Source organism: Pseudophryne corroboree, chromosome 4 (genome assembly GCF_028390025.1).
Source record: "Pseudophryne corroboree isolate aPseCor3 chromosome 4, aPseCor3.hap2, whole genome shotgun sequence".
Lineage (NCBI taxonomy): Eukaryota > Metazoa > Chordata > Amphibia > Anura > Myobatrachidae > Pseudophryne > Pseudophryne corroboree.
This window is the reverse complement of record NC_086447.1, coordinates 16,310,104-16,331,723: the sequence shown is the minus strand read 5'-3', so window position 1 is coordinate 16,331,723 and position 21,620 is coordinate 16,310,104. Positions and strand designations below refer to the sequence as shown.

At 37.0% G+C, this 21,620-nt stretch overlaps 13 non-coding genes across 13 annotated transcripts; all 13 read right to left on the bottom strand.

The window, feature by feature from the left end:
• Positions 1-73: 73 nt before the first annotated feature.
• Positions 74-145, bottom strand: TRNAM-CAU (transfer RNA methionine (anticodon CAU)). Its single transcript has one exon. It is a non-coding gene; the product is annotated as a tRNA-Met (tRNA).
• Positions 146-1,239: 1,094 nt separating this feature from the next.
• TRNAM-CAU (transfer RNA methionine (anticodon CAU)) lies at positions 1,240-1,311 on the bottom strand. Its single transcript has one exon. It is a non-coding gene; the product is annotated as a tRNA-Met (tRNA).
• A 1,094-nt stretch (positions 1,312-2,405) lies between these two features.
• Positions 2,406-2,477, bottom strand: TRNAM-CAU (transfer RNA methionine (anticodon CAU)). The gene has a single exon. It is a non-coding gene; the product is annotated as a tRNA-Met (tRNA).
• A 2,261-nt stretch (positions 2,478-4,738) lies between these two features.
• TRNAM-CAU (transfer RNA methionine (anticodon CAU)) lies at positions 4,739-4,810 on the bottom strand. Its single transcript has one exon. It is a non-coding gene; the product is annotated as a tRNA-Met (tRNA).
• Positions 4,811-7,072: 2,262 nt separating this feature from the next.
• TRNAM-CAU (transfer RNA methionine (anticodon CAU)) lies at positions 7,073-7,144 on the bottom strand. The gene has a single exon. It is a non-coding gene; the product is annotated as a tRNA-Met (tRNA).
• Positions 7,145-8,238: 1,094 nt separating this feature from the next.
• TRNAM-CAU (transfer RNA methionine (anticodon CAU)) lies at positions 8,239-8,310 on the bottom strand. The gene has a single exon. It is a non-coding gene; the product is annotated as a tRNA-Met (tRNA).
• Positions 8,311-9,404: 1,094 nt separating this feature from the next.
• On the bottom strand, positions 9,405-9,476 carry TRNAM-CAU (transfer RNA methionine (anticodon CAU)). The gene has a single exon. It is a non-coding gene; the product is annotated as a tRNA-Met (tRNA).
• Positions 9,477-11,737: 2,261 nt separating this feature from the next.
• Positions 11,738-11,809, bottom strand: TRNAM-CAU (transfer RNA methionine (anticodon CAU)). Its single transcript has one exon. It is a non-coding gene; the product is annotated as a tRNA-Met (tRNA).
• A 3,429-nt stretch (positions 11,810-15,238) lies between these two features.
• TRNAM-CAU (transfer RNA methionine (anticodon CAU)) lies at positions 15,239-15,310 on the bottom strand. The gene has a single exon. It is a non-coding gene; the product is annotated as a tRNA-Met (tRNA).
• Positions 15,311-16,404: 1,094 nt separating this feature from the next.
• On the bottom strand, positions 16,405-16,476 carry TRNAM-CAU (transfer RNA methionine (anticodon CAU)). The gene has a single exon. It is a non-coding gene; the product is annotated as a tRNA-Met (tRNA).
• A 1,096-nt stretch (positions 16,477-17,572) lies between these two features.
• On the bottom strand, positions 17,573-17,644 carry TRNAM-CAU (transfer RNA methionine (anticodon CAU)). Its single transcript has one exon. It is a non-coding gene; the product is annotated as a tRNA-Met (tRNA).
• Positions 17,645-19,905: 2,261 nt separating this feature from the next.
• Positions 19,906-19,977, bottom strand: TRNAM-CAU (transfer RNA methionine (anticodon CAU)). The gene has a single exon. It is a non-coding gene; the product is annotated as a tRNA-Met (tRNA).
• Positions 19,978-21,072: 1,095 nt separating this feature from the next.
• Positions 21,073-21,144, bottom strand: TRNAM-CAU (transfer RNA methionine (anticodon CAU)). The gene has a single exon. It is a non-coding gene; the product is annotated as a tRNA-Met (tRNA).
• Positions 21,145-21,620: the final 476 nt, after the last annotated feature.

Below are 21,620 nucleotides of genomic sequence, written 5' to 3'. Positions count from 1 at the left end.
AGGTAAAAATAAAAGAGTCAAAATATCAATCCCAGTTTTGGAAGAATTTAATTAACAAAAAAATAAGTGCACATAGCAGAGGATGGTTTCGATCCATCGACCTCTGGGTTATGGGCCCAGCACGCTTCCGCTGCGCCACTCTGCTGCTCATGTAAGTTTAAGAGATCCTGAAGTACTCCTTCATCATGTGAAAGTACCAATGTGTTTCTTCATTGGTCAATGGAAGAAAAATCTTGCAAAACTCTCCAGATTATTGCCTTTTTAACCTTTTTCTAGGAAACTTTCTAGATGAATGCTTTTTAGCCTTTGTCAGTACATGCTTTTGCAAGCTGTCTCTGTGGCGCAATCGGTAAGCGCATTCGGCTGTTAACTTAAAGGCTGGTGGTTCAATCCCACCCAGGAATGTTATTGACCGTGTGATCAAATTTTGGTGATCTTTAAGTAGACAAGTCAAAATTTCAAACCACCTCTTATAGTGTAGGGTACCTGGCCTTCTCTGATGCAATCAGAGTCAGATTTGATGAAGTCATTTTATAAAAAACAGGAAGCACAATTTAGCATGGGGTTGCAGAGAAAAAAATTATGCTGGCAGAGAAATCCAATTGAGTGATTAATCAGCTCTCCATTTTATGGCTTTATTTTTATGCTAACACATTTGCTCTCTGAAAAGTGTCCACAAAGCCAAGTCTCTGATTAACACCTTTGTAGGAATGGTTTTTCACCTATTACTGATTAAAACTTGCTTCATTGGAAAGGCAGCAAGATGCATCCTCATTACAATGTCCACTGAAATAATACAGGTTGACACCAGGAAACATAAACCTCACTGCATCCTTGCTGCTTTCTCAAGTGGGAATCTGTTTAATGTGAAAGCCAGGTGATATCTAATCAGCACACAGGTAAGAAGTTAAGAAAATCTTTCTTTAAGGGTGAAGATGTTTCTCACAAAATCGTTGCCCCAATGCATCATTGAAATTCAAGCTGGAAAGATGATTTTGAAATATCAATTGCACATTTTGCATTGCTCTTCTGGTGACAATGTAGCTTGTTTTTGTCAATTACCATTTCAGTAATAGGGTAAAGAAAATTAAGTGGATTTCTGAAAGATAACAATGCTGTCAATATACTATTGAAACAAATTAAAATGTTAAAAGTTACTGTACTTTAGGTAAAAATAAAAGAGTCAAAATATCAATCCCAGTTTTGGAAGAATTTAATTAACAAAAAAATAAGTGCACATAGCAGAGGATGGTTTCGATCCATCGACCTCTGGGTTATGGGCCCAGCACGCTTCCGCTGCGCCACTCTGCTGCTCATGTAAGTTTAAGAGATCCTGAAGTACTCCTTCATCATGTGAAAGTACCAATGTGTTTCTTCATTGGTCAATGGAAGAAAAATCTTGCAAAACTCTCCAGATTATTGCCTTTTTAACCTTTTTCTAGGAAACTTTCTAGATGAATGCTTTTTAGCCTTTGTCAGTACATGCTTTTGCAAGCTGTCTCTGTGGCGCAATCGGTAAGCGCATTCGGCTGTTAACCTAAAGGCTGGTGGTTCAATCCCACCCAGGAATGTTATTGACCGTGTGATCAAATTTTGGTGATCTTTAAGTAGACAAGTCAAAATTTCAAACCACCTCTTATAGTGTAGGGTACCTGGCCTTCTCTGATGCAATCAGAGTCAGATTTGATGAAGTCATTTTATAAAAAACAGGAAGCACAATTTAGCATGGGGTTGCAGAGAAAAAAATTATGCAGGCAGAGAAATCCAATTGAGTGATTAATCAGCTCTCCATTTTATGGCTTTATTTTTATGCTAACACATTTGCTCTCTGAAAAGTGTCCACAAAGCCAAGTCTCTGATTAACACCTTTGTAGGAATGGTTTTTCACCTATTACTGATTAAAACTTGCTTCATTGGAAAGGCAGCAAGATGCATCCTCATTACAATGTCCACTGAAATAATACAGGTTGACACCAGGAAACATAAACCTCACTGCATCCTTGCTGCTTTCTCAAGTGGGAATCTGTTTAATGTGAAAGCCAGGTGATATCTAATCAGCACACAGGTAAGAAGTTAAGAACATCTTTCTTTAAGGGTGAAGATGTTTCTCACAAAATCGTTGCCCCAATGCATCATTGAAATTCAAGCTGGAAAGATGATTTTGAAATATCAATTGTACATTTTGCATTGCTCTTCTGGTGACAATGTAGCTTGTTTTTGTCAATTACCATTTCAGTAATATGGTAAAGAAAATTAAGTGGATTTCTGAAAGAAAACAATGCTGTCAATATGCTATTAAAACAAATTAAAATGTTAAAAGTTATTGTACTTTAGGTAAAAATAAAAGAGTCAAAATATCAATCCCAGTTTTGGAAGAATTTAATTAACAAAAAAATAAGTGCACATAGCAGAGGATGGTTTCGATCCATCGACCTCTGGGTTATGGGCCCAGCACGCTTCCGCTGCGCCACTCTGCTGCTCATGTTAGTGTCAGAGATCCTGAAGTACTCACTCATTATGCGAAAGTACCAATGTGTTTCTTCGTTGGTCAATGGAAGAAAAATCTTGCAAAACTCTCCAGATTATTGCCTTTTTAACCTTTTTCTAGGAAACTTTCTAGATGAATGCTTTTTAGCCTTTGTCAGTACATGCTTTTGCAAGCTGTCTCTGTGGCGCAATCGGTAAGCGCATTCGGCTGTTAACCTAAAGGTTGGTGGTTCAATCCCACCCAGGAATGTTATTGACCGTGTGATCAAATTTTGGTGATCTTTAAGTAGACAAGTCAAAATTTCAAACCACCTCTTATAGTGTAGGGTACCTGGCCTTCTCTGATGCAATCAGAGTCAGATTTGATGAAGTCATTTTATAAAAAACAGGAAGCACAATTTAGCATGGGGTTGTAGAGAAAAAAATTATGCAGGCAGAGAAATCCAATTGAGTGATTAATCAGCTCTCCATGTTATGGCTTTATTTTTATGCTAACACATTTGCTCTATGAAAAGTGTCCACAAAGCCAAGTCTCTGATTAACACCTTTGTAGGAATGGTTTTTCACCTATTACTGATTAAAACTTGCTTCATTGGAAAGGCAGCAAGATGCATCCTCATTACAATGTCCACTGAAATAATACAGGTTGACACCAGGAAACATAAACCTAACTGCATCCTTGCTGCTTTCTCAAGTGGGAATCTGTTTAATGTGAAAACCAGGTGATATCTAATCAGCACACAGGTAAGAAGTTAAGAAAATCTTTCTTTAAGGGTGAAGATGTTTCTCACAAAATCGTTGCCCCAATGCATCATTGAAATTCAAGCTGGAAAGATGATTTTGAAATATCAATTGTACATTTTGCATTGCTCTTCTGGTGACAATGTAGCTTGTTTTTGTCAATTACCATTTCAGTAATAGGGTAAAGAAAATTAAGTGGATTTCTGAAAGAAAACAATGCTGTCAATATACTATTAAAACAAATTAAAATGTTAAAAGTTACTGTACTTTAGGTAAAAATAAAAGAGTCAAAATATCAATCCCAGTTTTGGAAGAATTTAATTAACAAAAAAATAAGTGCACATAGCAGAGGATGGTTTCGATCCATCGACCTCTGGGTTATGGGCCCAGCACGCTTCCGCTGCGCCACGCTGCTGCTCATGTAAGTTTAAGAGATCCTGAAGTACTCCTTCATCATGTGAAAGTACCAATGTGTTTCTTCATTGGTCAATGGAAGAAAAATCTTGCAAAACTCTCCAGATTATTGCCTTTTTAACCTTTTTCTAGGAAACTTTCTGGATGAATGCTTTTTAGCCTTTGTCAGTACAAGCTTTTGCAAGCTGTCTCTGTGGTGCAATCTGTTAGCGCGTTCGGCTGTTACCCGAAAGGTTGGTGGTTTAATCCCACCCAGGGACGTAATTGACCGTGTGATCAAATTTTGGTGATCTTTAAGTAGACAAGTCAAAATTTCAAACCACCTCTTATAGTGTAGGGTATCTGGCCTTCTCTGATGCAATCAGAGTCAGATTTGATTAAGTCATTTTATAAAAAACAGGAAGCACAATTTAGCATGGGGATGCAGAGAAAAAAAATTATGCAGGCAGAGAAATCCAATTGAGTGAGTAATCAGCTCTCCATTTTATGGCTTTATTTTTATGCTAACACATTTGCTCTCTGAAAAGTGTCCACAAAGCCAAGTCTCTGATTAACACCTTTGTAGGAATGGTTTTTCACCTATTACTGATTAAAACTTGCTTCATTGGAAAGGCAGCAAGATGCATCCTCATTACAATGTCCACTGAAATAATACAGGTTGACACCAGGAAACATAAACCTCACTGCATCCTTGCTGCTTTCTCAAGTGGGAATCTGTTTAATGTGAAAACCAGGTGATATCTAATCAGCACACAGGTAAGAAGTTAAGAAAATCTTTCTTTAAGGGTGAAGATGTTTCTCACAAAATCGTTGCCCCAATGCATCATTGAAATTCAAGCTGGAAAGATGATTTTGAAATATCAATTGTACATTTTGCATTGCTCTTCTGGTGACAATATAGCTTGTTTTTGTCAATTACCATTTCAGTAATAGGGTAAAGAAAATTAAGTGGATTTCTGAAAGAAAACAATGCTGTCAATATACTATTAAAACAAATTAAAATGTTAAAAGTTATTGTACTTTAATTAAAAATAAAAGAGTCAAAATATCAATCCCAGTTTTGGAAGAATTTAATTAACCAAAAAATAAGTGCACATAGCAGAGGATGGTTTCGATCCATCGACCTCTGGGTTATGGGCCCAGCACGCTTCCGCTGCGCCACTCTGCTGCTCATGTTAGTGTCAGAGATCCTGAAGTACTCACTCATCATGTGAAAGTACCAATGTGTTTCTTCATTGGTCAATGGAAGAAAAATCTTGCAAAACTCTCCAGATTATTGCCTTTTTAACCTTTTTCTAGGAAACTTTCTAGATGAATGCTTTTTAGCCTTTGTCAGTACATGCTTTTGCAAGCTGTCTCTGTGGCGCAATCGGTAAGCGCATTCGGCTGTTAACCTAAAGGTTGGTGGTTCAATCCCACCCAGGAATGTTATTGACCGTGTGATCAAATTTTGGTGATCTTTAAGTAGACAAGTCAAAATTTCAAACCACCTCTTATAGTGTAGGGTATCTGGCCTTCTCTGATGCAATCAGAGTCAGATTTGATGAAGTCATTTTATAAAAAACAGGAAGCACAATTTAGCATGGGGTTGCAGAGAAAAAAAATTATGCAGGCAGAGAAATCCAATTGAGTGATTAATCAGCTCTCCATTTTATGGCTTTATTTTTATGCTAACACATTTGCTCTCTGAAAAGTGTCCACATAGCCAAGTCTCTGATTAACACCTTTGTAGGAATGGTTTTTCACCTATTACTGATTAAAACTTGCTTCATTGGAAAGGCAGCAAGATGCATCCTCATTACAATGTCCACTGAAATAATACAGGTTGACACCAGGAAACATAAACCTCACTGCATCCTTGCTGCTTTCTCAAGTGGGAATCTGTTTAATGTGAAAACCAGGTGATATCTAATCAGCACACAGGTAAGAAGTTAAGAAAATCTTTCTTTAAGGGTGAAGATGTTTCTCACAAAATCGTTGCCCCAATGCATCATTGAAATTCAAGCTGGAAAGATGATTTTGAAATATCAATTGTACATTTTGCATTGCTCTTCTGGTGACAATGTAGCTTGTTTTTGTCAATTACCATTTCAGTAATAGGGTACAGAAAATTAAGTGGATTTCTGAAAGAAAACAATGCTGTCAATATACTATTAAAACAAATTAAAATGTTAAAAGTTATTGTACTTTAAGTAAAAATAAAAGAGTCAAAATATCAATCCCAGTTTTGGAAGAATTTAATTAACAAAAAAATAAGTGCACATAGCAGAGGATGGTTTCGATCCATTGACCTCTGGGTTATGGGCCCAGCACGCTTCCGCTGCGTCACTCTGCTGCTCATGTTAGTGTCAGAGATCCTGAAGTACTCACTCATCATGTGAAAGTACCAATGTGTTTCTTCGTTGGTCAATGGAAGAAAAATCTTGCAAAACTCTCCAGATTATTGCCTTTTTAACCTTTTTCTAGGAAACTTTCTAGATGAATGCTTTTTAGCCTTTGTCAGTACAAGCTTTTGCAAGCTGTCTCTGTGGTGCAATCTGTGAGCGCGTTCGGCTGTTAACCGAAAGGTTGGTGGTTTAATCCCACCCAGGGACGTAATTGACCGTGTGATCAAATTTTGGTGATCTTTAAGTAGACAAGTCAAAATTTCAAACCACCTCTTATAGTGTAGGGTATCTGGCCTTCTCTGATGCAACCAGAGTCAGATTTGATTAAGTCATTTTATAAAAAACAGGAAGCACAATTTAGCATGGGGTTGCAGAGAAAAAAAATTATGCAGGCAGAGAAATCCAATTGAGTGATTAATCAGCTCTCCATTTTATGGCTTTATTTTTATGCTAACACATTTGCTCTCTGAAAAGTGTCCACAAAGCCAAGTCTCTGATTAACACCTTTGTAGGAATGGTTTTTCACCTATTACTGATTAAAACTTGCTTCATTGGAAAGGCAGCAAGATGCATCCTCATTACAATGTCCACTGAAATAATGCAGGTTGACACCAGGAAACATAAACCTCACTGCATCCTTGCTGCTTTCTCAAGTGGGAATCTGTTTAATGTGAAAACCAGGTGATATCTAATCAGCACACAGGTAAGAAGTTAAGAAAATCTTTCTTTAAGGGTGAAGATGTTTCTCACAAAATCGTTGCCCCAATGCATCATTGAAATTCAAGCTGGAAAGATGATTTTGAAATATCAATTGTACATTTTGCATTGCTCTTCTGGTGACAATGTAGCTTGTTTTTGTCAATTACCATTTCAGTAATAGGGTAAAGAAAATTAAGTGGATTTCTGAAAGAAAACAATGCTGTCAATATACTATTGAAACAAATTAAAATGTTAAAAGTTACTGTACTTTAGGTAAAAATAAAAGAGTCAAAATATCAATCCCAGTTTTGGAAGAATTTAATTAACAAAAAAATAAGTGCACATAGCAGAGGATGGTTTCGATCCATCGACCTCTGGGTTATGGGCCCAGCACGCTTCCGCTGCGCCACTCTGCTGCTCATGTAAGTTTAAGAGATCCTGAAGTACTCCTTCATCATGTGAAAGTACCAATGTGTTTCTTCATTGGTCAATGGAAGAAAAATCTTGCAAAACTCTCCAGATTATTGCCTTTTTAACCTTTTTCTAGGAAACTTTCTAGATGAATGCTTTTTAGCCTTTGTCAGTACATGCTTTTGCAAGCTGTCTCTGTGGCGCAATCGGTAAGCGCATTCGGCTGTTAACTTAAAGGCTGGTGGTTCAATCCCACCCAGGAATGTTATTGACCGTGTGATCAAATTTTGGTGATCTTTAAGTAGACAAGTCAAAATTTCAAACCACCTCTTATAGTGTAGGGTACCTGGCCTTCTCTGATGCAATCAGAGTCAGATTTGATGAAGTCATTTTATAAAAAACAGGAAGCACAATTTAGCATGGGGTTGCAGAGAAAAAAATTATGCTGGCAGAGAAATCCAATTGAGTGATTAATCAGCTCTCCATTTTATGGCTTTATTTTTATGCTAACACATTTGCTCTCTGAAAAGTGTCCACAAAGCCAAGTCTCTGATTAACACCTTTGTAGGAATGGTTTTTCACCTATTACTGATTAAAACTTGCTTCATTGGAAAGGCAGCAAGATGCATCCTCATTACAATGTCCACTGAAATAATACAGGTTGACACCAGGAAACATAAACCTCACTGCATCCTTGCTGCTTTCTCAAGTGGGAATCTGTTTAATGTGAAAGCCAGGTGATATCTAATCAGCACACAGGTAAGAAGTTAAGAAAATCTTTCTTTAAGGGTGAAGATGTTTCTCACAAAATCGTTGCCCCAATGCATCATTGAAATTCAAGCTGGAAAGATGATTTTGAAATATCAATTGCACATTTTGCATTGCTCTTCTGGTGACAATGTAGCTTGTTTTTGTCAATTACCATTTCAGTAATAGGGTAAAGAAAATTAAGTGGATTTCTGAAAGATAACAATGCTGTCAATATACTATTGAAACAAATTAAAATGTTAAAAGTTACTGTACTTTAGGTAAAAATAAAAGAGTCAAAATATCAATCCCAGTTTTGGAAGAATTTAATTAACAAAAAAATAAGTGCACATAGCAGAGGATGGTTTCGATCCATCGACCTCTGGGTTATGGGCCCAGCACGCTTCCGCTGCGCCACTCTGCTGCTCATGTAAGTTTAAGAGATCCTGAAGTACTCCTTCATCATGTGAAAGTACCAATGTGTTTCTTCATTGGTCAATGGAAGAAAAATCTTGCAAAACTCTCCAGATTATTGCCTTTTTAACCTTTTTCTAGGAAACTTTCTAGATGAATGCTTTTTAGCCTTTGTCAGTACATGCTTTTGCAAGCTGTCTCTGTGGCGCAATCGGTAAGCGCATTCGGCTGTTAACCTAAAGGCTGGTGGTTCAATCCCACCCAGGAATGTTATTGACCGTGTGATCAAATTTTGGTGATCTTTAAGTAGACAAGTCAAAATTTCAAACCACCTCTTATAGTGTAGGGTACCTGGCCTTCTCTGATGCAATCAGAGTCAGATTTGATGAAGTCATTTTATAAAAAACAGGAAGCACAATTTAGCATGGGGTTGCAGAGAAAAAAATTATGCAGGCAGAGAAATCCAATTGAGTGATTAATCAGCTCTCCATTTTATGGCTTTATTTTTATGCTAACACATTTGCTCTCTGAAAAGTGTCCACAAAGCCAAGTCTCTGATTAACACCTTTGTAGGAATGGTTTTTCACCTATTACTGATTAAAACTTGCTTCATTGGAAAGGCAGCAAGATGCATCCTCATTACAATGTCCACTGAAATAATACAGGTTGACACCAGGAAACATAAACCTCACTGCATCCTTGCTGCTTTCTCAAGTGGGAATCTGTTTAATGTGAAAGCCAGGTGATATCTAATCAGCACACAGGTAAGAAGTTAAGAACATCTTTCTTTAAGGGTGAAGATGTTTCTCACAAAATCGTTGCCCCAATGCATCATTGAAATTCAAGCTGGAAAGATGATTTTGAAATATCAATTGTACATTTTGCATTGCTCTTCTGGTGACAATGTAGCTTGTTTTTGTCAATTACCATTTCAGTAATATGGTAAAGAAAATTAAGTGGATTTCTGAAAGAAAACAATGCTGTCAATATGCTATTAAAACAAATTAAAATGTTAAAAGTTATTGTACTTTAGGTAAAAATAAAAGAGTCAAAATATCAATCCCAGTTTTGGAAGAATTTAATTAACAAAAAAATAAGTGCACATAGCAGAGGATGGTTTCGATCCATCGACCTCTGGGTTATGGGCCCAGCACGCTTCCGCTGCGCCACTCTGCTGCTCATGTTAGTGTCAGAGATCCTGAAGTACTCACTCATTATGCGAAAGTACCAATGTGTTTCTTCGTTGGTCAATGGAAGAAAAATCTTGCAAAACTCTCCAGATTATTGCCTTTTTAACCTTTTTCTAGGAAACTTTCTAGATGAATGCTTTTTAGCCTTTGTCAGTACATGCTTTTGCAAGCTGTCTCTGTGGCGCAATCGGTAAGCGCATTCGGCTGTTAACCTAAAGGTTGGTGGTTCAATCCCACCCAGGAATGTTATTGACCGTGTGATCAAATTTTGGTGATCTTTAAGTAGACAAGTCAAAATTTCAAACCACCTCTTATAGTGTAGGGTACCTGGCCTTCTCTGATGCAATCAGAGTCAGATTTGATGAAGTCATTTTATAAAAAACAGGAAGCACAATTTAGCATGGGGTTGTAGAGAAAAAAATTATGCAGGCAGAGAAATCCAATTGAGTGATTAATCAGCTCTCCATGTTATGGCTTTATTTTTATGCTAACACATTTGCTCTATGAAAAGTGTCCACAAAGCCAAGTCTCTGATTAACACCTTTGTAGGAATGGTTTTTCACCTATTACTGATTAAAACTTGCTTCATTGGAAAGGCAGCAAGATGCATCCTCATTACAATGTCCACTGAAATAATACAGGTTGACACCAGGAAACATAAACCTAACTGCATCCTTGCTGCTTTCTCAAGTGGGAATCTGTTTAATGTGAAAACCAGGTGATATCTAATCAGCACACAGGTAAGAAGTTAAGAAAATCTTTCTTTAAGGGTGAAGATGTTTCTCACAAAATCGTTGCCCCAATGCATCATTGAAATTCAAGCTGGAAAGATGATTTTGAAATATCAATTGTACATTTTGCATTGCTCTTCTGGTGACAATGTAGCTTGTTTTTGTCAATTACCATTTCAGTAATAGGGTAAAGAAAATTAAGTGGATTTCTGAAAGAAAACAATGCTGTCAATATACTATTAAAACAAATTAAAATGTTAAAAGTTACTGTACTTTAGGTAAAAATAAAAGAGTCAAAATATCAATCCCAGTTTTGGAAGAATTTAATTAACAAAAAAATAAGTGCACATAGCAGAGGATGGTTTCGATCCATCGACCTCTGGGTTATGGGCCCAGCACGCTTCCGCTGCGCCACGCTGCTGCTCATGTAAGTTTAAGAGATCCTGAAGTACTCCTTCATCATGTGAAAGTACCAATGTGTTTCTTCATTGGTCAATGGAAGAAAAATCTTGCAAAACTCTCCAGATTATTGCCTTTTTAACCTTTTTCTAGGAAACTTTCTGGATGAATGCTTTTTAGCCTTTGTCAGTACAAGCTTTTGCAAGCTGTCTCTGTGGTGCAATCTGTTAGCGCGTTCGGCTGTTACCCGAAAGGTTGGTGGTTTAATCCCACCCAGGGACGTAATTGACCGTGTGATCAAATTTTGGTGATCTTTAAGTAGACAAGTCAAAATTTCAAACCACCTCTTATAGTGTAGGGTATCTGGCCTTCTCTGATGCAATCAGAGTCAGATTTGATTAAGTCATTTTATAAAAAACAGGAAGCACAATTTAGCATGGGGATGCAGAGAAAAAAAATTATGCAGGCAGAGAAATCCAATTGAGTGATTAATCAGCTCTCCATTTTATGGCTTTATTTTTATGCTAACACATTTGCTCTCTGAAAAGTGTCCACAAAGCCAAGTCTCTGATTAACACCTTTGTAGGAATGGTTTTTCACCTATTACTGATTAAAACTTGCTTCATTGGAAAGGCAGCAAGATGCATCCTCATTACAATGTCCACTGAAATAATACAGGTTGACACCAGGAAACATAAACCTCACTGCATCCTTGCTGCTTTCTCAAGTGGGAATCTGTTTAATGTGAAAACCAGGTGATATCTAATCAGCACACAGGTAAGAAGTTAAGAAAATCTTTCTTTAAGGGTGAAGATGTTTCTCACAAAATCGTTGCCCCAATGCATCATTGAAATTCAAGCTGGAAAGATGATTTTGAAATATCAATTGTACATTTTGCATTGCTCTTCTGGTGACAATATAGCTTGTTTTTGTCAATTACCATTTCAGTAATAGGGTAAAGAAAATTAAGTGGATTTCTGAAAGAAAACAATGCTGTCAATATACTATTAAAACAAATTAAAATGTTAAAAGTTATTGTACTTTAATTAAAAATAAAAGAGTCAAAATATCAATCCCAGTTTTGGAAGAATTTAATTAACCAAAAAATAAGTGCACATAGCAGAGGATGGTTTCGATCCATCGACCTCTGGGTTATGGGCCCAGCACGCTTCCGCTGCGCCACTCTGCTGCTCATGTTAGTGTCAGAGATCCTGAAGTACTCACTCATCATGTGAAAGTACCAATGTGTTTCTTCATTGGTCAATGGAAGAAAAATCTTGCAAAACTCTCCAGATTATTGCCTTTTTAACCTTTTTCTAGGAAACTTTCTAGATGAATGCTTTTTAGCCTTTGTCAGTACATGCTTTTGCAAGCTGTCTCTGTGGCGCAATCGGTAAGCGCATTCGGCTGTTAACCTAAAGGTTGGTGGTTCAATCCCACCCAGGAATGTTATTGACCGTGTGATCAAATTTTGGTGATCTTTAAGTAGACAAGTCAAAATTTCAAACCACCTCTTATAGTGTAGGGTATCTGGCCTTCTCTGATGCAATCAGAGTCAGATTTGATGAAGTCATTTTATAAAAAACAGGAAGCACAATTTAGCATGGGGTTGCAGAGAAAAAAAATTATGCAGGCAGAGAAATCCAATTGAGTGATTAATCAGCTCTCCATTTTATGGCTTTATTTTTATGCTAACACATTTGCTCTCTGAAAAGTGTCCACATAGCCAAGTCTCTGATTAACACCTTTGTAGGAATGGTTTTTCACCTATTACTGATTAAAACTTGCTTCATTGGAAAGGCAGCAAGATGCATCCTCATTACAATGTCCACTGAAATAATACAGGTTGACACCAGGAAACATAAACCTCACTGCATCCTTGCTGCTTTCTCAAGTGGGAATCTGTTTAATGTGAAAACCAGGTGATATCTAATCAGCACACAGGTAAGAAGTTAAGAAAATCTTTCTTTAAGGGTGAAGATGTTTCTCACAAAATCGTTGCCCCAATGCATCATTGAAATTCAAGCTGGAAAGATGATTTTGAAATATCAATTGTACATTTTGCATTGCTCTTCTGGTGACAATGTAGCTTGTTTTTGTCAATTACCATTTCAGTAATAGGGTACAGAAAATTAAGTGGATTTCTGAAAGAAAACAATGCTGTCAATATACTATTAAAACAAATTAAAATGTTAAAAGTTATTGTACTTTAAGTAAAAATAAAAGAGTCAAAATATCAATCCCAGTTTTGGAAGAATTTAATTAACAAAAAAATAAGTGCACATAGCAGAGGATGGTTTCGATCCATTGACCTCTGGGTTATGGGCCCAGCACGCTTCCGCTGCGTCACTCTGCTGCTCATGTTAGTGTCAGAGATCCTGAAGTACTCACTCATCATGTGAAAGTACCAATGTGTTTCTTCGTTGGTCAATGGAAGAAAAATCTTGCAAAACTCTCCAGATTATTGCCTTTTTAACCTTTTTCTAGGAAACTTTCTAGATGAATGCTTTTTAGCCTTTGTCAGTACAAGCTTTTGCAAGCTGTCTCTGTGGTGCAATCTGTGAGCGCGTTCGGCTGTTAACCGAAAGGTTGGTGGTTTAATCCCACCCAGGGACGTAATTGACCGTGTGATCAAATTTTGGTGATCTTTAAGTAGACAAGTCAAAATTTCAAACCACCTCTTATAGTGTAGGGTATCTGGCCTTCTCTGATGCAACCAGAGTCAGATTTGATTAAGTCATTTTATAAAAAACAGGAAGCACAATTTAGCATGGGGTTGCAGAGAAAAAAAATTATGCAGGCAGAGAAATCCAATTGAGTGATTAATCAGCTCTCCATTTTATGGCTTTATTTTTATGCTAACACATTTGCTCTCTGAAAAGTGTCCACAAAGCCAAGTCTCTGATTAACACCTTTGTAGGAATGGTTTTTCACCTATTACTGATTAAAACTTGCTTCATTGGAAAGGCAGCAAGATGCATCCTCATTACAATGTCCACTGAAATAATGCAGGTTGACACCAGGAAACATAAACCTCACTGCATCCTTGCTGCTTTCTCAAGTGGGAATCTGTTTAATGTGAAAACCAGGTGATATCTAATCAGCACACAGGTAAGAAGTTAAGAAAATCTTTCTTTAAGGGAGAAGATGTTTCTCACAAAATCGTTGCCCCAATGCATCATTGAAATTCAAGCTGGAAAGATGATTTTGAAATATCAATTGTACATTTTGCATTGCTCTTCTGGTGACAATGTAGCTTGTTTTTGTCAATTACCATTTCAGTAATAGGGTACAGAAAATTAAGTGGATTTCTGAAAGAAAACAATGCTGTCAATATACTATTAAAACAAATTAAAATGTTAAAAGTTATTGTACTTTAAGTAAAAATAAAAGAGTCAAAATATCAATCCCAGTTTTGGAAGAATTTAATTAACAAAAAAATAAGTGCACATAGCAGAGGATGGTTTCAATCCATTGACCTCTGGGTTATGGGCCCAGCACGCTTCCGCTGCGTCACTCTGCTGCTCATGTTAGTGTCAGAGATCCTGAAGTACTCACTCATCATGTGAAAGTACCAATGTGTTTCTTCGTTGGTCAATGGAAGAAAAATCTTGCAAAACTCTCCAGATTATTGCCTTTTTAACCTTTTTCTAGGAAACTTTCTAGATGAATGCTTTTTAGCCTTTGTCAGTACAAGCTTTTGCAAGCTGTCTCTGTGGTGCAATCTGTGAGCGCGTTCGGCTGTTAACCGAAAGGTTGGTGGTTTAATCCCACCCAGGGACGTAATTGACCGTGTGATCAAATTTTGGTGATCTTTAAGTAGACAAGTCAAAATTTCAAACCACCTCTTATAGTGTAGGGTATCTGGCCTTCTCTGATGCAACCAGAGTCAGATTTGATTAAGTCATTTTATAAAAAACAGGAAGCACAATTTAGCATGGGGTTGCAGAGAAAAAAAATTATGCAGGCAGAGAAATCCAATTGAGTGATTAATCAGCTCTCCATTTTATGGCTTTATTTTTATGCTAACACATTTGCTCTCTGAAAAGTGTCCACAAAGCCAAGTCTCTGATTAACACCTTTGTAGGAATGGTTTTTCACCTATTACTGATTAAAACTTGCTTCATTGGAAAGGCAGCAAGATGCATCCTCATTACAATGTCCACTGAAATAATGCAGGTTGACACCAGGAAACATAAACCTCACTGCATCCTTGCTGCTTTCTCAAGTGGGAATCTGTTTAATGTGAAAACCAGGTGATATCTAATCAGCACACAGGTAAGAAGTTAAGAAAATCTTTCTTTAAGGGTGAAGATGTTTCTCACAAAATCGTTGCCCCAATGCATCATTGAAATTCAAGCTGGAAAGATGATTTTGAAATATCAATTGTACATTTTGCATTGCTCTTCTGGTGACAATATAGCTTGTTTTTGTCAATTACCATTTCAGGAATAGAGTAAAGAAAATTAAGTGGATTTCTGAAAGAAAACAATGCTGTCAATATACTATTAAAACAAATTAAAATGTTAAAAGTTATTGTACTTTAAGTAAAAATAAAAGAGTCAAAATATCAATCCCAGTTTTGGAAGAATTTAATTAACCAAAAAATAAGTGCACATAGCAGAGGATGGTTTCGATCCATCGACCTCTGGGTTATGGGCCCAGCACGCTTCCGCTGCGCCACTCTGCTGCTCATGTTAGTGTCAGAGATCCTGAAGTACTCACTCATTATGTGAAAGTACCAATGTGTTTCTTCGTTGGTCAATGGAAGAAAAATCTTGCAAAACTCTCCAGATTATTGCCTTTTTAACCTTTTTCTAGGAAACTTTCTAGATGAATGCTTTTTAGCCTTTGTCAGTACATGCTTTTGCAAGCTGTCTCTGTGGCGCAATCGGTAAGCGCATTCGGCTGTTAACCTAAAGGTTGGTGGTTCAATCCCACCCAGGAATGTTATTGACCGTGTGATCAAATTTTGGTGATCTTTAAGTAGACAAGTCAAAATTTCAAACCACCTCTTATAGTGTAGGGTACCTGGCCTTCTCTGATGCAATCAGAGTCAGATTTGATGAAGTCATTTTATAAAAAACAGGAAGCACAATTTAGCATGGGGTTGCAGAGAAAAAAATTATGCAGGCAGAGAAATCCAATTGAGTGATTAATCAGCTCTCCATTTTATGGCTTTATTTTTATGCTAACACATTTGCTCTCTGAAAAGTGTCCACAAAGCCAAGTCTCTGATTAACACCTTTGTAGGAATGGTTTTTCACCTATTACTGATTAAAACTTTCTTCATTGGAAAGGCAGCAAGATGCATCCTCATTACAATGTCCACTGAAATAATACAGGTTGACACCGGGATACATAAACCTAACTGCATCCTTGCTGCTTTCTCAAGTGGGAATCAGTTTAATGTGAAAACCAGGTGATATCTAATCAGCACACAGGTAAGAAGTTAAGAAAATCTTTCTTTAAGGGTGAAGATGTTTCTCACAAAATCGTTGCCCCAATGCATCATTGACATTCAAGCTGGAAAGATGATTTTGAAATATCAATTGTACATTTTGCATTGCTCTTCTGGTGACAATGTAGCTTGTTTTTGTCAATTACCATTTCAGTAATAGGGTAAAGAAAATTAAGTGGATTTCTGAAAGAAAACAATGCTGTCAATATACTATTAAAACAAATTAAAATGTTAAAAGTTATTGTACTTTAGGTAAAAATAAAAGAGTCAAAATATCAATCCCAGTTTTGGAAGAATTTAATTAACAAAAAAATAAGTGCACATAGCAGAGGATGGTTTCGATCCATCGACCTCTGGGTTATGGGCCCAGCACGCTTCCGCTGCGCCACTCTGCTGCTCATGTAAGTTTAAGAGATCCTGAAGTACTCCTTCATCATGTGAAAGTACCAATGTGTTTCTTCATTGGTCAATGGAAGAAAAATCTTGCAAAACTCTCCAGATTATTGCCTTTTTAACCTTTTTCTAGGAAACTTTCTAGATGAATGCTTTTTAGCCTTTGTCAGTACAAGCATTTGCAAGCTGTCTCTGTGGTGCAATCTGTTAGCGCGTTCGGCTGTTAACCGAAAGGTTGGTGGTTTAATCCCACCCAGGGACGTAATTGACCGTGTGATCAAATTTTGGTGATCTTTAAGTAGACAAGTCAAAATTTCAAACCACCTCTTATAGTGTAGGGTATCTGGCCTTCTCTGATGCAATCAGAGTCAGATTTGATTAAGTCATTTTATAAAAAACAGGAAGCACAATTTAGCATGGGGATGCAGAGAAAAAAAATTATGCAGGCAGAGAAATCCAATTGAGCGATTAATCAGCTCTCCATTTTATGGCTTTATTTTTATGCTAACACATTTGCTCTCTGAAAAGTGTCCACAAAGCCAAGTCTCTGATTAACACCTTTGTAGGAATGGTTTTTCACCTATTACTGATTAAAACTTGCTTCATTGGAAAGGCAGCAAGATGCATCCTCATTACAATGTCCACTGAAATAATACAGGTTGACACCAGGAAACATAAACCTCACTGCATCCTTGCTGCTTTCTCAAGTGGGAATCTGTTTAATGTGAAAACCAGGTGATATCTAATCAGCACACAGGTAAGAAGTTAAGAAAATCTTTCTTTAAGGGTGAAGATGTTTCTCACAAAATCGTTGCCCCAATGCATCATTGAAATTCAAGCTGGAAAGATGATTTTGAAATATCAATTGTACTTTTTGCATTGCTCTTCTGGTGACAATATAGCTTGTTTTTGTCAATTACCATTTCAGTAATAGAGTAAAGAAAATTAAGTGGATTTCTGAAAGAAAACAATGCTGTCAATATACTATTAAAACAAATTAAAATGTTAAAAGTTATTGTACTTTAAGTAAAAATAAAAGAGTCAAAATATCAATCCCAGTTTTGGAAGAATTTAATTAACCAAAAAAATAAGTGCACATAGCAGAGGATGGTTTCGATCCATCGACCTCTGGGTTATGGGCCCAGCACGCTTCCGCTGCGCCACTCTGCTGCTCATGTTAGTGTCAGAGATCCTGAAGTACTCACTCATTATGTGAAAGTACCAATGTGTTTCTTCGTTGGTCAATGGAAGAAAAATCTTGCAAAACTCTCCAGATTATTGCCTTTTTAACCTTTTTCTAGGAAACTTTCTAGATGAATGCTTTTTAGCCTTTGTCAGTACATGCTTTTGCAAGCTGTCTCTGTAGCGCAATCGGTTAGCGCATTCGGCTGTTAACCTAAAGGTTGGTGGTTCAATCCCACCCAGGAATGTTATTGACCGTGTGATCAAATTTTGGTGATCTTTAAGTAGACAAGTCAAAATTTCAAACCACCTCTTATAGTGTAGGGTACCTGGCCTTCTCTGATGCAATCAGAGTCAGATTTGATGAAGTCATTTTATAAAAAACAGGAAGCACAATTTAGCATGGGGTTGCAGAGAAAAAAATTATGCAGGCAGAGAAATCCAATTGAGTGATTAATCAGCTCTCCATTTTATGGCTTTATTTTTATGCTAACACATTTGCTCTCTGAAAAGTGTCCACAAAGCCAAGTCTCTGATTAACACCTTTGTAGGAATGGTTTTTCACCTATTACTGATTAAAACTTGCTTCATTGGAAAGGCAGCAAGATGCATCCTCATTACAATGTCCACTGAAATAATACAGGTTGACACCGGAAAACATAAACCTAACTGCATCCTTGCTGCTTTCTCAAGTGGGAATCTGTTTAATGTGAAAACCAGGTGATATCTAATCAGCACACAGGTAAGAAGTTAAGAAAATCTTTCTTTAAGGGTGAAGATGTTTCTCACAAAATCGTTGCCCCAATGCATCATTGAAATTCAAGCTGGAAAGATGATTTTGAAATATCAATTGTACATTTTGCATTGCTCTTCTGGTGACAATGTAGCTTGTTTTTGTCAATTACCATTTCAGTAATAGGGTAAAGAAAATTAAGTGGATTTCTGAAAGAAAACAATGCTGTCAATATACTATTAAAACAAATTAAAATGTTAAAAGTTATTGTACTTTAGGTAAAAATAAAAGAGTCAAAATATCAACCCCAGTTTTGGAAGAATTTAATTAACAAAAAAATAAGTGCAGATAGCAGAGGATAGTTTCGATCCATCGACCTCTGGGTTATGGGCCCAGCACGCTTCCGCTGCGCCACTCTGCTGCTCATGTAAGTTTAAGAGATCCTGAAGTACTCCTTCATCATGTGAAAGTACCAATGTGTTTCTTCATTGGTCAATGGAAGAAAAATCTTGCAAAACTCTCCAGATTATTGCCTTTTTAACCTTTTTCTAGGAAACTTTCTAGATGAATGCTTTTTAGCCTTTGTCAGTACAAGCTTTTGCAAGCTGTCTCTGTGGTGCAATCTGTTAGCGCGTTCGGCTGTTAACCGAAAGGTTGGTGGTTTAATCCCACCCAGGGACGTAATTGACCGTGTGATCAAATTTTGGTGATCTTTAAGTAGACATGTCAAAATTTCAAACCACCTCTTATAGTGTAGGGTATCTGGCCTTCTCTGATGCAATCAGAGTCAGATTTGATTAAGTCATTTTATAAAAGACAGGAAGCACAATTTAGCATGGGGTTGCAGAGAAAAAAAATTATGCAGGCAGAGAAATCCAATTGAGTGATTAATCAGCTCTCCATTTTATGGCTTTATTTTTATGCTAACACATTTGCTCTCTGAAAAGTGTCCACAAAGCCAAGTCTCTGATTAACACCTTTGTAGGAATGGTTTTTCACCTATTACTGATTAAAACTTGCTTCATTGGAAAGGCAGCAAGATGCATCCTCATTACAATGTCCACTGAAATAATACAGGTTGACACCAGGAAACATAAACCTCACTGCATCCTTGCTGCTTTCTCAAGTGGGAATCTGTTTAATGTGAAAACCAGGTGATATCTAATCAGCACACAGGTAAGAAGTTAAGAAAATCTTTCTTTAAGGGTGAAGATGTTTCTCACAAAATCGTTGCCCCAATGCATCATTGAAATTCAAGCTGGAAAGATGATTTTGAAATATCAATTGTACATTTTGCATTGCTCTTCTGGTGACAATATAGCTTGTTTTTGTCAATTACCATTTCAGTAATAGGGTAAAGAAAATTAAGTGGATTTCTGAAAGAAAACAATGCTGTCAATATACTATTAAAACAAATTAAAATGTTAAAAGTTATTGTACTTTAAGTAAAAATAAAAGAGTCAAAATATCAATCCCAGTTTTGGAAGAATTTAATTAACCAAAAAATAAGTGCACATAGCAGAGGATGGTTTCGATCCATCAACCTCTGGGTTATGGGCCCAGCACGCTTCCGCTGCGCCACTCTGCTGCTCATGTTAGTGTCAGAGATCCTGAAGTACTCACTCATCATGTGAAAGTTCCAATGTGTTTCTTCGTTGGTCAATGGAAGAAAAATCTTGCAAAACTCTCCAGATTATTGCCTTTTTAATCTTTTTCTAGGAAACTTTCTAGATGAATGCTTTTTAGCCTTTGTCAGTACATGCTTTTGCAAGCTGTCTCTGTGGCGCAATCGGTTAGCGCATTCTCCTGTTAACCGAAAGGTTGGTGGTTCAATCCTACCCAGGGAAGTAACTGACCTTGTGATCAAATTTTGGTGATCTTTAAGTAGACAAGTCAAAATTTCAAACCACCTCTTATAGTGTAGGGTACCTGGCCTTCTCTGATGCAATCAGAGTCAGATTTGATTAAGTCATTTTATAAAAAACAGGAAGCAAAATTTAGCATGGGGTTGCAGAGAAAAAAAATTATGCAGGCAGAGAAATCCAATTGAGTGATTAATCAGCTCTCCATTTTAAGGCTTTATTTTTATGCTAACACATTTGCTCTCTGAAAAGTGTCCACAAAGCCAAGTCTCTGATTAACACCTTTGTAGGAATGGTTTTTTACCTATTACTGATTAAAACTTGCTTCATTGGAAAGGCAGCAAGATGCATCCTCATTACAATGTCCACTGAAATAATACAGGTTGACACCAGGAAACATAAACCTCACTGCATCCTTGCTGCTTTCTCAAGTGGGAATCTGTTTAATGTGAAAACCAGGTGATATCTAATCAGCACACAGGTAAGAAGTTAAGAAAATCTTTCTTTAAGTGTGAAGATGTTTCTCACAAAATTGTTGCCCCAATGCATCATTGAAATTCAAGCTGGAAAGATGATTTTGAAATATCAATTGTACATTTTGCATTGCTCTTCTGGTGACAATGTAGCTTGTTTTTGTCAATTACCATTTCAGTAATAGGGTAAAGAAAATTAAGTGGATTACTGAAAGAAAACAATGCTGTCAATATACTATTAAAACAAATTAAAATGTTAAAAGTTATTGTACTTTAAGTAAAAATAAAAGAGTCAAAATATCAATCCCAGTTTTGGAAGAATTTAATTAACAAAAAAATAAGTGCACATAGCAGAGGATGGTTTCGATCCATCGACCTCTGGGTTATGGGCCCAGCACGCTTCCGCTGCGCCACTCTGCTGCTCATGTAAGTGTCAGAGATCCTGAAGTATCTCACTCATCATGTGAAAGTACCAATGTGTTTCTTAGTTCGTCAATGGAAGAAAAATCTTGCAAAACTCTCCAGATTATTGCCTTTTTAACCTTTTTCTAGGAAACTTTCTAGATGAATGCTTTTTAGCCTTTGTCAGTACATGCTTTTGCAAGCTGTCTCTGTGGCGCAATCGGTAAGCGCATTCGGCTATTAACCTAAAGGTTGGTGGTTCAATCCCACCCAGGAATGTTATTGACCGTGTGATCAAATTTTGGTGATCTTTAAGTAGACAAGTCAAAATTTCAAACCACCTCTTAAAGTGTAGGGTACCTGGCCTTCTCTGATGCAATCAGAGTCAGATTTGATGAAGTCATTTTATAAAAAACAGGAAGCACAGTTTAGCATGGGGTTGCAGAGAAAAAAATTATGCAGGCAGAGAAATCCAATTGAGTGATTAATCAGCT